This window comes from Schistocerca gregaria, unplaced genomic scaffold (assembly GCF_023897955.1).
Source record: "Schistocerca gregaria isolate iqSchGreg1 unplaced genomic scaffold, iqSchGreg1.2 ptg000198l, whole genome shotgun sequence".
Lineage (NCBI taxonomy): Eukaryota > Metazoa > Arthropoda > Insecta > Orthoptera > Acrididae > Schistocerca > Schistocerca gregaria.
The window spans coordinates 2,539,325-2,554,403 of NW_026061736.1; positions in this window are offsets into that span (position 1 = coordinate 2,539,325).

A 15,079-nucleotide genomic window follows, 5' to 3' on the forward strand; every position below is an offset into this window, starting at 1 on the left:
ACTACATATGATCACTTTTCACATTCTCCCGTGCAGCTCGGCTGCTAGTCCTCCTTTTATGCAGAATCTTAAGGTCCTAGCTCATGTCCAAGGCACCAAAGCCAGCTAAAAAGTCAATAATCGATACCTAAAACTTGAATTGGACTACTTCTTAATGGCTATTACATCATCTTAGAACCTTCATCAATGTTCTACTACGGTGCTTTTAGTTTCTCCGCATACCGCAGCACGCGACACAGCTTTGCAGACGATAAGTACAACCGTTTTAGAGAGAAGAGCGGCCAATGTTACGATCTGGCTTTAAGTCGATTCGATAACAAATGACGAAAACGGACGGATGTCTCAGGTTTTTACTACATATGAACACTTTTCACATTCTCCCGTGCAACTCGGCTGCTAGTCCTTCTTTCATGCAGAATCTTAAGGTCCTAGATCATGTCCAAGGCCCCAAGGCCAGCTTAAGAGTCAATAATCAATATCTAAATCTTGAATTGTACTACTTCTTACTGGCTATTACATCAACTTAGAAGCTTCATCTGTGTTCTACCATGGTGCTTTTAGTGTCTCCGCACACCGCAGCACGCGACATAGCTTTGCAGACGATAAGTACAACCGTTTCAGAGAAAAGAGGGGCCAATGTGACGATCTGGCTTTAAGTCGATTCGATAACAAATGACGAAAACGGACGGATTTCTCAGGTTTTTACTAGATATGAACACTTTTCACATTCTCCCATGCAACTCGGCTGCTAGTCCTCCTTTCATGCAGAATCTTAAGGTCATAGCTCATGTCCAAGGCACCAAAGCCAGCTAAAAAGTCAATAACGATATCTAAAACTTGAATTGTACTATTTCTTACTGGCTATTACATCATCTTAGAAGCTTCATCTGTGTTCTACTATGGTGCGTTTAGTGTCTCCGAATACCGCAGTACGCGACATAGCTTTGCAGACGATAAGTACAACCGTTCAGAGAGAAGAGCGGCCAATGTGACGATCTGGCTTTAAGTCGATTCGATAACAAATGACGAAAACGGACGGATTTCTCAGGTTTTTACTACATATGAACACTTTTCACATTCTCCCATGCAACTCGGCTGCTAGTCCTCCTTTCATGCAGAATCTTAAGGCCCTAGCTCATGTCCAAGTCACCAAAGCCAGCTAAAAAGTCAATAATCGATACCTAAAACTTGAATTGGACTACTTCTTACTGGCTAATACATCAACTTAGATGCTTCATCCTTGTTCTACTATGGTGAGTTTAGTGTCTCCGCATACCGCAGCACGCGACATAGCTTTGCAGACGATAAGTACAACCGTTGTAGAGAGAAGAGCGGCCAATGTTACGATCTGGCTTTAAGTCGATTCGATAACAAATGACGAAAACAGACGGATTTCTCAGGTTTTTACTACATATGAACACTTTTCACATTCTCCCGTGCAACTCGGCTGCTAGTCCTCCTTTTATGCAGAATCTTAAGGTCCTAGCTCATGTCCAAGGCACCAAAGCCAGCTAAAAAGTCAATAATCGATACCTAAAACTTGAATTGGACTACTTTTTAATGACTATTACATCAACTTAGAACCTTCATCAATGTTCTACTACGGTGCTTTTAGTTTCTCCGCATACCGCAGCACGCGACATAGTTTTGCAGACGATAAGTACAACCGTTTCAGAGAGAAGAGCGGCCAATGTGACGATCTGGCTTTAAGTCGATTGGATAAAAAAATGACGAAAACGGACGGATTTCTAAGTTTTTTACTACATATGAACACTTTTCACATTCTCCCGTGCAACTCGAGTGCTAGTCCTCCTTTCATGCAGAATCTTAAGGTCATAGCTCATGTCCAAGGCACCAAAGCCAGCTAAAAAGTCAATAACTATACCTAAAACTTGAATTGTACTATTTCTAACTGGCTATTATATCATCTTAGAAGCTTCATCTGTGTTCTACTATGGTGCGTTTAGTGTCTCCGAATACCGCAGTAGGCGACATAGCTTTGCAGACGATAAGTACAAACGTTTCAGAGAGCAGAGCGGCCAATGTGCCGATTTGGCTTTAAGTCGATTCGATAACAAATGACGAAAACGGACGGATTTCTCAGGTTTTTACCACATGTGAACACTTTTCACATTCTCCCGTGCAACTCGGCTGCTAGTCCTACTTTCATGCTGAATCTTAAGGTCCTAGCTCATGTCCAAGGCACCAAAGCCAGCTAAAAAGTCAATAATCGATACCTAAAACTTGAATTGTACTACTTCTTACTGGCTATTACATCAACTTAGAAGCTTTATCTGTGTTCTACTATGATGATTTTCGTGTCTCCGCATACCGCAGCACGCGACATAACTTTGCAGACAATAAGTACAACCGTTTCAGAGAGAAGAGTGGCCAATGTGACGATCTGGCTTTAAGTCGATTCGATAACAAATGACGAAAACGGACGGATTTCTCAGGTTGTTACTACATATGAACACTTTTCACATTCTCCCGTGCAACTCGGCTGCTAGTCCTCCTTTCATGCAGAATCCTATGGTCCTGGCTCATGTCCAAGGCACCAAAGCCAGCTAAAATGTCAATAACCGATACCTAAAAATTGTATTGTACTACTTCTTACTGGCTATTACATCATCTTAGGAGCATCATCTGTGTTCTACTATGGTGTTTTTAGTGTCTCCGAATATCGCAGTACGCGTCATAGCTTTGCAGACGATAAGTACAACCGTTTCAGAGAGAAGGTCGGCCAATGTGACGATCTGGCTTTAAGTCGATTCGATAACAAATGACGAAAACGGACGGATTTCTCAGGTTTTTACTACATATGAACACTTTTCACATTCTCCCGTGCAACTCGGCTGCTAGTCCTCCTTTCATGCCGAATCTCAAGGTCCTAGCTCATGTCCAAGGCACCAAAGCCAGCTAAAAAGTCAATAATCGATACCTAAAACTTGAATTGTACTATTTCTTACTGGCTATTACATTAACTTAGATGCTTCATCTGTGTTCTACTATGGTGATTTTAGTGTCTCCACATACCGCAGCACGCGACATAGCTCTGCAGCCGATAAGTACAACCGTTTAAGAGAGAAGAGCGGCCAATGTGTCCATCTGGCTTTAAGTCGATTCGATAACAAATGACGAAAACGGACGGATTTCTCAGGTTTTTACTACATATGAACACTTTTCACATTCTCCCGTGCAACTCCTCTGCTAGTCCTCCTCTCATGCAGAATCTTAAGGTCCTAGCTCATGTCCAAGGCACCAAAGCCAGCTAAAAAGTCAATAATCGATTCCTAAAACTTGAATTGGACTACTTCTTACTGGCTATTACATCAACTTAGAACCTTCATCTGTGTTCTACTACGGTGCTTTTAGTTTCTCCGCATACCGCAGCACGCGACATAGTTTTGCAGACGATAAGTACAACCGTTTCAGAGACAAGAGCGGCCAATGTGACGATCTGGCTTTAAGTCGATTCGATAACAAATGACGCAAACGGACGGATTTCTCAGGTTTTTACTAGATATGAACACTTTTCACATTCTCCCGTGCAACTCGGCTGCTAGTCCTCCTTTCATGCATTATCTTAAGGTCATAGCTCATGTCCAAGGCACCAAAGCCAGCTAAAAAGTCAATAACGATATCTAAAACATGAATTGTACTATTTCTTACTGGCTATTACATCATCTTAGAAGCTTCATCTGTGTTCTACTATGGTGCGTTTAGTGTCTCCGAATACCGCAGTAGGCGACATAGCTTTGCAGACGATAAGTACAAACGTTTCAGAGAGCAGAGTGGCCAATGTGCCGATTTGGCTTTAAGTCGATTCGATAACAAATGACGAAAACAAACGGATTTCTCAGGTTTTTACTACATATGAACACTTTTCACATTCTCCCGTGCAACTCGGCTGCTAGTCCTACTTTCATGCTGAATCTTAAGGTCCTAGCTCATGTCCAAGGCAACAAAGCCAGCTAAAAAGTCAATAATCGATACCTAAAACTTGAATTGTACTACTTCTTACTGGCTATTACATCAACTTAGAAGCTTTATCTGTGTTCTACTATGATGATTTTCGTGTCTCCGCATACCGCAGCACGCGACATAACTTTGCAGACAATAAGTACAACCGTTTCAGAGAGAAGAGTGGCCAATTTGACGATCTGGCTTTAAGTCGATTCGATAACAAATGACGAAAACGGACGGATTTCTCAGGTTTTTACTACATATGAACACTTTTCACATTCTCCCGTGCAACTCGGCTGCTAGTCCTCCTTTCATGCAGAATCTTAAGGTCCTGTCTCATGTCCAAGGCACCAAAGCCAGCTAAAATGTCAATAACCGATACCTAAAAATTGTATTGTACTACTTCTTACTGGCTATTACATCATCATAGGAGCTTCATCTGTGTTCTACTATGGTGTTTTTAGTGTCTCCGAATATCGCAGTACGCGTCATAGCTTTGCAGACGATAAGTACAACCGTTTCAGAGAGAAGAGCGGCCAATGTGACGATCTGGCTTTAAGTCGATTCGATAACAAATGACGAAAACGGACGGATTTCTCAGGTTTTTACTACATATGAACACTTTTCACATTCTCCCGTGCATCTCCTCTGCTAGTCCTCCTCTCATGCAGAATCTTAAGGACCTAGCTCATGTCCAAGGCACCGAAGCCAGCTAAAATGTCAATAATCGATACCTAAAACATGAATTGTACTACTTCTTACTGGCTATTGCATCAACTTAGAAGCTTCATCTGTGTTCTACTATGGTGATTTTAGCGTCCCTGCATACCTCAGCACGCGACATAGCTTTGCAGACGATAAGTACAACCGTTTCAGAGAGAAGAGCGGCCAATGTGACGATCTGGCTATAAGTCGATTCGATAACAAATGACGAAAACGGACCGATTTCTCAGGTTTTTACTACATATGAACACCTTTCACATTCTCCCGTGCAACTCGGTTGCTAGTCCTAATTTCATGCAGAATCTTAAGGTCCTAGCTCATGTCCAAAGCACCGAAGCCAGCTAAAAATCAATAATCGATACCTAAAACTTGAATTCTACTACTTCTTACTGGCTATTACATCAACTTAAAAGCTTCATCTGTGTTCTACTATGGTGATTTTAGTGTCTCCGCATACCACAGCACGCGACATAGCTTTGCAGACGATAAGTACAACCGTTTTAGAGAGAAGAGCGGCCAATGTTACGATCTGGCTTTAAGTCGATTCGATAACAAATGACGAAAACGGACGGATTTCTCAGGTTTTTACTACATATGAACACTTTTCACATTCTCCCGTGCAACTCGGCAGCTAGTCCTCCTTTTATGCAGAATCTTAAGGTCCTAGCTCATGTCCTAGGCACCAAAGCCAGCTAAAAAGTCAATAATCGATACCTAAAACTTGAATTGGACTACTTCTTACTAGCTATTACATCAACTTAGAACCTTCATCAATGTTCTACTACGGTGCTTTTAGTTTCTCCGCATACCGCAGCACACGACACAGCTTTGCAGACGATAAGTACAACCGTTTTAGAGAGAAGAGCGGCCAATGTTACGATCTGTCTTTAAGTCGATTCGATAACAAATGACGAAAACGGACGGATGTCTCAGGTTTTTACTACATATGAACACTTTTCACATTCTCCCGTGCAACTCGGCTGCTAGTCCTCCTTTTATGCAGAATCTTAAGGTCCTAGCCCATGTCCAAGGCACCAAAGCCAGCTAAAAAGTCAATAATCGATACCTAAAACTTGAATTGGACTACTTCTTACTGGCTATTACATCAACTTAGAACCTTCATCAATGTTCTACTACGGTGCTTTTAGTTTCTCCGCATACCGCAGCACGCGACACAGCTTTGCAGACGATAAGTACAACCGTTTTAGAGAGAAGAGCGGCCAATGTTACGATCTGGCTTTAAGTCGATTCGATAACAAATGACGAAAACGGACGGATGTCTCAGGTTTTTACTACATATGAACACTTTTCACATTCTCCCGTGCAACTCGGCTGCTAGTCCTCCTTTTATGCAGAATCTTAAGGTCCTAGCTCATGTCCAAGGCACCAAAGCCAGCTAAAAAGTCAATAATCGATTCCTAAAACTTGAATTGGACTACTTCTTACTGGCTATTACATCAACTTAGAACCTTCATCAATGTTCTACTACGGTGCTTTTAGTTTCTCCGCATACCGCAGCACGCGACATAGTTTTGCAGACGATAAGTACAACCGTTTCAGAGAGAAGAGCGGCCAATGTGACGATCTGGCTTTAAGTCGATTGGATAAAAAAATGACGAAAACGGACGGATTTCTAAGTTTTTTACTACATATGAACACTTTTCACATTCTCCCGTGCAACTCGAGTGCTAGTCCTCCTTTCATGCAGAATCTTAAGGTCATAGCTCATGTCCAAGGCACAAAAGCCAGCTAAAAAGTCAATAACTATTCCTAAAACTTGAATTGTACTATTTCTTACTGGCTATTATATCATCTTAGAAGCTTCATCTGTGTTCTACTATGGTGCGTTTAGTGTCTAAGAATACCGCAGTAGGCGACACAGCTTTTCAGACGATAAGTACAACCGTTTTAGAGAGAAGAGCGGCCAATGTTACGATTTGGCTTTAAGTCGATTCGATAACAAATGACGAAAACGGACGGATTTCTCAGGTTTTTACTACATATGAACACTTTTCACATTCTCCCGTGCAACTCGGCTGCTAGTCCTAATTTCATGCTGAATCTTAAGGTCCTAGCTCATGTCCAAAGCAACAAAGCCAGCTAAAAAGTCAATAATCGATACCTAAAACTTGAATTGTACTACTTCTTACTGGCTATTACATCAACTTAGAAGCTTTATCTGTGTTCTACTATGATGATTTTCGTGTCTCCGCATACCGCAGCACGCGACATAACTTTGCAGACAATAAGTACAACCGTTTCAGAGAGAGGAGTGGCCAATTTGACGATCTGGCTTTAAGTCGATTCGATAACAAATGACGAAAACGGACGGATTTCTCAGGTTTTTACTACATATGAACACTTTTCACAATCTCCCGTGCAACTCGGCTGCTAGTCCTCCTTTCATGCAGAATCTTAAGGTCCTGGCTCATGTCCAAGGCACCAAAGCCAGCTAAAATGTCAATAACCGATACCTAAAACTTGTATTGTACTACTTCTTACTGGCTATTACATCATCTTAGGAGCTTCATCTGTGTTCTACTATGGTGATTTTAGTGTCTCCACATACCGCAGCACGCGACATAGCTCTGCAGACGATAAGTACAACCGTTTAAGAGAGAAGAGCGGCCAATGTGTCCATCTGGCTTTAAGTCGATTCGATAACAAATGACGAAAACGGACGGATTTCTCAGGTTTTTACTACATATGAACACTTTTCACATTCTCCCGTGCAACTCCACTGCTAGTCCTCCTCTCATGCAGAATCTTATGGTCCTAGCTCATGTCCAAGGCACCGAAGCCAGCTAAAAAGTCAATAATCGATACCTAAAACATGAATTGTACTACTTCTTACTGGCTATTGCATCAACTTAGAAGCTTCAACTGTGTTCTACTATGGTGATTTTAGCGTCCCTGCATACCTCAGCACGCGACATAGCTTTGCAGACGATAAGTACAACCGTTTCAGAGAGAACAGCGGCCAATGTTACGATCTGGCTTTACGTCGATTCGATAACAAATGACGAAAACGGACGGATGTCTCAGGTTTTTACTACATATGAACACTTTTCACATTCTCCCGTGCAACTCGGCAGCTAGTCCTCCTTTTACGCAGAATCTTAAGGTCCTAGCTCATGTCCAAGGCACCAAAGCCAGCTAAAAAGTCAATAACGATATCTAAAACTTGAATTGTACTATTTCTTACTGGCTATTACATCATCTTAGAAGCTTCATCTGTGTTCTACTATGGTGCGTTTAGTGTCTCCGAATACCGCAGTACGCGACATAGCTTTGCAGACGATAAGTACAACCGTTCAGAGAGAAGAGCGGCCAATGTGACGATCTGGCTTTAAGTCGATTCGATAACAAATGACGAAAACGGACGGATTTCTCAGGTTTTTACTACATATGAACACTTTTCACATTCTCCCATACAACTCGGCTGCTAGTCCTCCTTTCATGCAGAATCTTAAGGTCCTAGCTCATGTCCAAGTCACCAAAGCCAGCTAAAAAGTCAATAATCGATACCTAAAACTTGAATTGGACTACTTCTTACTGGCTATTACATCAACTTAGATGCTTCATCTGTGTTCTACAATGGTGATTTTAGTGTCTCCGCATGCCGCAGCACGCGACATAGCTTTGCAGACGATAAGTACAACCGTTTTAGAGAGAAAAGCGGCCAATGTTACGATCTGGCTTTAAGTCGATTCGATAACAAATGACGAAAACGGACGGATTTCTCAGGTTTTTACTACATATGAACACTTTTCACATTCTCCCGTGCAACTCGGCTGCTAGTCCTCCTTTTATGCAGAATCTTAAGGTCCTAGCTCATGTCCAAGGCACCAAAGCCAGCTAAAAAGTCAATGATCGATACCTAAAACTTGAATTGGACTACTTCTTACTGGCTATTACATCAACTTAGAACCTTCATCAATGTTCTACTACGGTGCTTTTAGTTTCTCCGCATACCGCAGCACGCGACACAGCTTTGCAGACGATAAGTACAACCGTTTTAGAGAGAAGAGCGGCCAATGTTACGATCTGGCTTTAAGTCGATTCGATAACAAATGACGAAAACGGACGGATGTCTCAGGTTTTTACTACATATGAACACTTTTCACATTCTCCCGTGCAACTCGGCTGCTAGTCCTCCTTTTATGCAGAATCATAAGGTCCTAGCTCATGTCCAAGGCACCAAAGCCAGCTAAAAAGTCAATAATCGATACCTAAAACTTGAATTGGACTACTTCTTACTGGCTATTACATCAACTTAGAACCTTCATCAATGTTCAGCTACGGTGCTTTTAGTTTCTCCGCATACCGCAGCACGCGACATAGTTTTGCAGACGATAAGTACAACCGTTTCAGAGAGAAGAGCGGCCAATGTGACGATCTGGCTTTAAGTCGATTGGATAAAAAAATGACGAAAACGGACGGATTTCTAAGTTTTTTACTACATATGAACACTTTTCACATTCTCCCGGGCAACTCGGCTGCTAGTCCTTCTTTCATGCAGAATCTTAAGGTCCTAGATCATGTCCAAGGCACCAAAGCCAGCTAAAAAGTCAATAATCAATATCTAAAACTTGAATTGTACTACTTCTTACTGGCTATTACATCAACTTAGAAGCTTCATCTGTATTCTACTATGGTGCGTTTAGTGTCTCCGAATACCGCAGTACGCGACATAGCTTTGCAGACGATAAGTACAACCGTTTCAGAGAGCAGAGCGGCCAATGTGACGATTTGGCTTTAAGTCGATTCGATAACAAATGACGAAAACGGACGGATTTCTCAGGTTTTTACTACATATAAACACTTTTCACATTCTCCCGTGCAACTCGGCTGCTAGTCCTCCTTTCATGCAGAATCGTAAGGTCCTAGCTCATGTCCAAGGCACCAAAGCCAGCGAAAAAGTCAATAATCGATACCTAAAACTTGAATTGTACTAGTTCTTACTGGCTATTACATCAACTTAGAAGCTTTATCTGTGTTCTACTATGGTGTTTTTAGTGTCTCCGAATACCGCAGTACGTGACATAGCTTTGCAGACGATAAGTACAACCGTTTCAGAGAGAAGAGCGGCCAATGTGACCATCTGGCTTTAAGTCGATTCGATAACAAATGACGAAAACGGACGGATTTCTCAGGTTTTTACTACATACGAACACTTTTCACATTCTCCCGTGCAACTCGGCTGCTAGTCCTCCTTTCATGCAGAATCGTAAGGTCCTAGCTCATGTCCAAGTCACCAAAGCCATCTAAAAAGTCAATAATCAATATCTAAAACTTGAATTGTACTACTTCTTACTGGCTATTACATCAACTTAGAAGCTTCATCTGTGTTCTACTATGAAGATTTTCTTGTCTCCGCATACCGCAGCACGCGACATAGCTTTGCAGACGATAAGTACAACCGTTTCAGAGAGAAGAGCGGTCAATGTGACGATCTGGCTTTAAGACGATTCGATAACAAATGACGAAAACGGACGGATTTCTTGGGTTTTTACTACATATGAACACTTTTCACATTCTCCCGTGCAACTCGGCAGCTAGTCCTCCTTTCATGCAGAATCGTAAGGTCCTAGCTCATGTCCAAGTCACCAAAGCCAGCGAAAAAGTCAATAACCGATACCTAAAACTTGAATTGTACTACTTCTTACTGGCTATTACATCAACTTAGAAGCTTCATCTGTGATCTACTATGGTGCTTTTAGTGTCTCCGCATACCGCAGCACGCGACATAGCTTTGTAGACGATAAGTACAACCGTTTCAGAGAGAAGAGCGGCCAATGTGACGATCTGGCTTTAAGTCGATTCGATAACAAATGACGAAAACGGACGGATTTCTCAGGATTTTATTACATATGAACACTTGTCACATTCTCCCGTGCAACTTGGCTGCTAGTCCTCCTTTCATGCAGAATGTTAAGGTCCTAGCTCATATACAAGGCACCAAAGCCAGCTAAAAAGTCAATAATCAATACCTAAAACTTGAATTCTACTACTTCTTACTGGCTGTTACATCAACTTAGAAGCTTCATCTCTGTTCTACTATGGTGCTTTTAGTGTCTCCACATACCGCAGCACGCGACATAGCTTTGCAGAAGATAAGTACAACCGTTTCAGAGAGAAGCGCGGCCAATGTGACGTTCTGGCTAAAAGTCGATTCGATAACAAATGACGAAAATGGACGGATTTCTCAGGTTTTTACTACATATGAACACTTTTCACATTCTCCCGGGCAACTCGGCTGCTAGTCCTTCTTTCATGCAGAATCTTAAGGTACTAGATCATGTCCAAGGCACCAAAGCCAGATAAAAAAGTTAATAATCAATATCTAAAACTTGAATTGTACTACTTCTTACTGGCTATTACATTAACTTAGAAGCTTCATCTGTGTTCTACTATGGTGCTTTTAGTGTCTCCGCATACCGCAGCACGCGACATAGCATTGTAGACGGTAAGTACAACAGTTTCAGAGAGAAGAGCGGCCAATGTGACGATCTGGCTATAAGTCGATTCGATAACAAATAACGAAAACGGACTGATTTCTCATGTTTTTACTACATGCGAACACTTTTCACATTCTCCCGTGCAACTCGGCTGCTAGTCCTGCTTTCATGCAGAATCTCAAGGTCCTAGCTCATGTCCAAGGCACCAAGGCAGCTAAAAGGTCAATAACCAATACTTAAAACTTGAATTGTACTACTTCTTACTGGCTATTACATCAACTTAGAAGCTTCATCTGTGTTCTACTATGGTGCTTTTAATGTCTCCGCATACCGCAGCACGCGACATAGCTTTGCAGACGATAAGTACAACCGTTTCAGAGAGAAGAGCAGTCAATGTGACGATCTGGCTTTAAGACGATTCGATAACAAATGACGAAAACGGACGGATTTCTTGGGTTTTTACTACATAAGAACACTTTTCACATTCTCCCGTGCAACTCGGCAGCTAGTCGTCCTTTCATGCAGAATCTTAAGGTCCTAGCTCATGTCCAAGGCACCAAAGCCAGCTAAAAAGTCAATAACCGATACCTAAAACTTGAATTGTACTACTTCTTACTGGTTATTACATCAACTTAGAAGCTTCATCTGTGTTCTACTATGGTGCTTTTAGTGTCTCCGCATACCGCAGCACGCGACATAGCATTGTAGACGGTAATTACAACCGTTTCAGAGAGAAGAGCGGCCAATGTGACGTTCTGGCTATAAGTCGAACCGAAAACAAATGACGAAAACGGACGGATTTCTCAGGTTTTTACTACATGCGAACTTTTTTCACATTCTCCCGTGCAACTCGGCTGCTATTCCTCCTTTCGTGCAGAATCTCAAGGTCCTAGCTCATGTCCAAGGCACCGAAGCCAGCTAAAAAGTCAATAACCGATACCTAAAACTTGAATTGTACTACTTCTTACTGGCTATTACATCAACTTAGAAGCTTCATCTGTGTTCTACTATGGTGCTTTTAGTGTCTCCGCATACCGCAGCACGCGAAATAGCTTTGCAGACGATAAATACAACCGTTTCAGAGAGAAGAGCGGCCAATGTGACGATCTGGCTTTAAGTCGATTCGATAACAAATGACGAAAACGGACGGATTTCTCAGGATTTTATTACATATGAACACTTTTCACATTCTCCCGTGTAACTCGGCTGCTAGTCCTCCTTTCATGCAGAATCTTAAGGTCCTAGCTCATGTCCAAGGCACCAAAGCCAGCTAAAAAGTCAATAATCAATACCTAAAACTTGAATTCTACTACTTCTTACTGGCTATTACATCAACTTAGAAGCTTCATCTCTGTTCTACTATGTTGCTTTTAGTCTCTCCACATACCGCAGCACGCGACATAGCTTTGCAGAAGATAAGTACAACCGTTTCAGAGAGAAGAGCGGCCAATGTGAAGATGTGGCTAAAAGTCGATTCGATAACAAATGACGAAAACGGACGGATTTCTCAGGTTTTTACTACATATGAACACTTTTCACATTCTCCCGGGCAACTCGGCTGCTAGTCCTTCTTTCATGCAGAATCTTAAGGTCCTAGATCATGTCCAAGGCACCAAAGCCAGCTAAAAAGTCAATAATAAATATCTAAAACTTGAATTGTACTACTTCTTACTGGCTATTACATTAACTTAGAAGCTTCATCCGTGTTCTACTATAGTGCTTTTAGTGTCTCCGCATATCGCAGCACGCGACATAGCTTTGCAGACGATAAGTACAACGGTTTCAGAGAGAAGAGCGGCAAATGTGACGATCTGGCTTTAAGTCGATTCGATAACAAATGACGCAAACGGACGGATTTCTCAGGTTTTTACTACATATGAACACTTTTCACATTCTCCCGTGCAACTCGGCTGCTAGTCCTCCTTTCATGCAGAATCTTAAGGTCATAGCCCATGTCCAAGGCACCAAAGCCAGCTAAAAAGTCAATAACGATAACTAAAACTTGAATTGTACTATTTCTTACTGGCTATTACATCATCTTAGAAGCTTCATCTGTGTTCTACTATGGTGCTTTTAGTGTCTCCGCATACCGCAGCACGCGACATAGCTTTGCAGACGATAAGTACAACCGTTTCAGAGAGAAGAGTGGCCAATGTGACGATCTGGCTATAAGTCGATTCGAAAGCAAATGACGAAAACGGACGGATTTCTCAGGTTTTTACTACATGCGAACACTTTTCACATTCTCCCGTGCAACTCGGCTGCTAGTCCTCCTTTCATGCAGAATCTCAAAGTCCTAGATCATGTCCAAGGCACAAAGCCAGCTACAAAGTCAGTAATCGATAACTAAAACTTCAATTGTACTACTTCTTACTGGCTATTACATCAACTTAGAAGCTTCATCTGTGTTCTACTATGGTGCTTTTAGTGTCTCCGCATACCGCAGCACGCGACATAGCTTTGCAGACGATAAGTACAACCGTTTCAGAGAGAAGAGCGGTCAATGTGACGATCTGGCTTTAAGACGATTCGATAACAAATGACGAAAACGGACGGATTTCTTAGGTTTTTACTACATATGAACACTTTTCACATTCTCCCATGCAACTCGGCAGCTAGCCCTTTCATGCAGAATCTTAAGGTCCTAGCTCATGTCCAAGGCACCAAAGCCAGCTAAAAAGTCAATAACCGATACCTAAAACTTGAATTGTACTACTTCTTACTGGCTATTACATCAACTTAGAAGCTTCATCTGTGTTCTACTATGGTGCTTTTAGTGTCTCCGCATACCGCAGCACGCGACATAGCTTTGTAGACGATAAGTACAACCGTTTCAGAGAGAAGAGCGGCCAATGTGACGATCTGGCTTTAAGTCGATTCGATAACAAATGACGAAAACGGACGGATTTCTTAGGTTTTTATTACATATGAACACTTTTCACATTCCCCCGTGCAACTCGGCTGCTAGTCCTCCTTTCATGCAGAATCTTAAGGTCCTAACTAATGTCCAAGGCACCAAAGCCAGCTAAAAAGTCGATAATCAATACCTAAAACTTGAATTCTACTACTTCTTACTGGCTATTACATCAACTTAGAAGCTTCATCTGTGATCTACTATGGTGCTTTTAGTGTCTCCACATAACACAGCACGCAACATAGCTTTGCAGAAGATAAGTACAACCGTTTCAGAGAGAAGTGCATCCAATGTTACGATCTGGCTTTAAGTCGATTCGATAACAAATGACGAAAACGGACGGATGTCTCAGGTTTTTACTACATGTGAACACTTTTCACATTCTCCCGTGCAACTCGGCTGCTAGTCCTCCTTTTATGCAGAATCTTAAGGTCCTAGCTCATGTCCAAGGCACCAAAGCCAGCTAAAAAGTCAATAATCTATACCTAAAACTTGAATTGGACTACTTCTTACTGGCTATTACATCAACTAAGAAGCTTCATCTGTGTTCTACTACGGTGCTTTTAGTTTCTCCGCATACCGCAGCACGCGATGTAGTTTTGCAGACGATAAGCACAACCGTTTCAGAGAGAAGAGCGGCCAATGTGACGATCTGGCTTTAAGTCGATTCGACAACAAATGACGAAAACGGACGGATTTCTCAGGTTTTTACTACATATGAACACTTTTCACATTCTCCCGTGCAACTCGGCTGCTAGTCCTCCTTTCATGCAGAATCTTAAGGTCATAGCCCATGTCCAAGGCACCAAAGCCAGCTAAAAAGTCAATAACGATAACTAAAACTTGAATTGTACTATTTCTTACTGGCTATTACATCATCTTAGAAGCTTCATCTGTGTTCTACTATGGTGCTTTTAGTGTCTCCGCATACCGCAGCACGCGACATAGCTTTGCAGACGATAAGTACAACCGTTTCAGAGAGAAGAGTGGCCAATGTGACGATCTGGCTATAAGT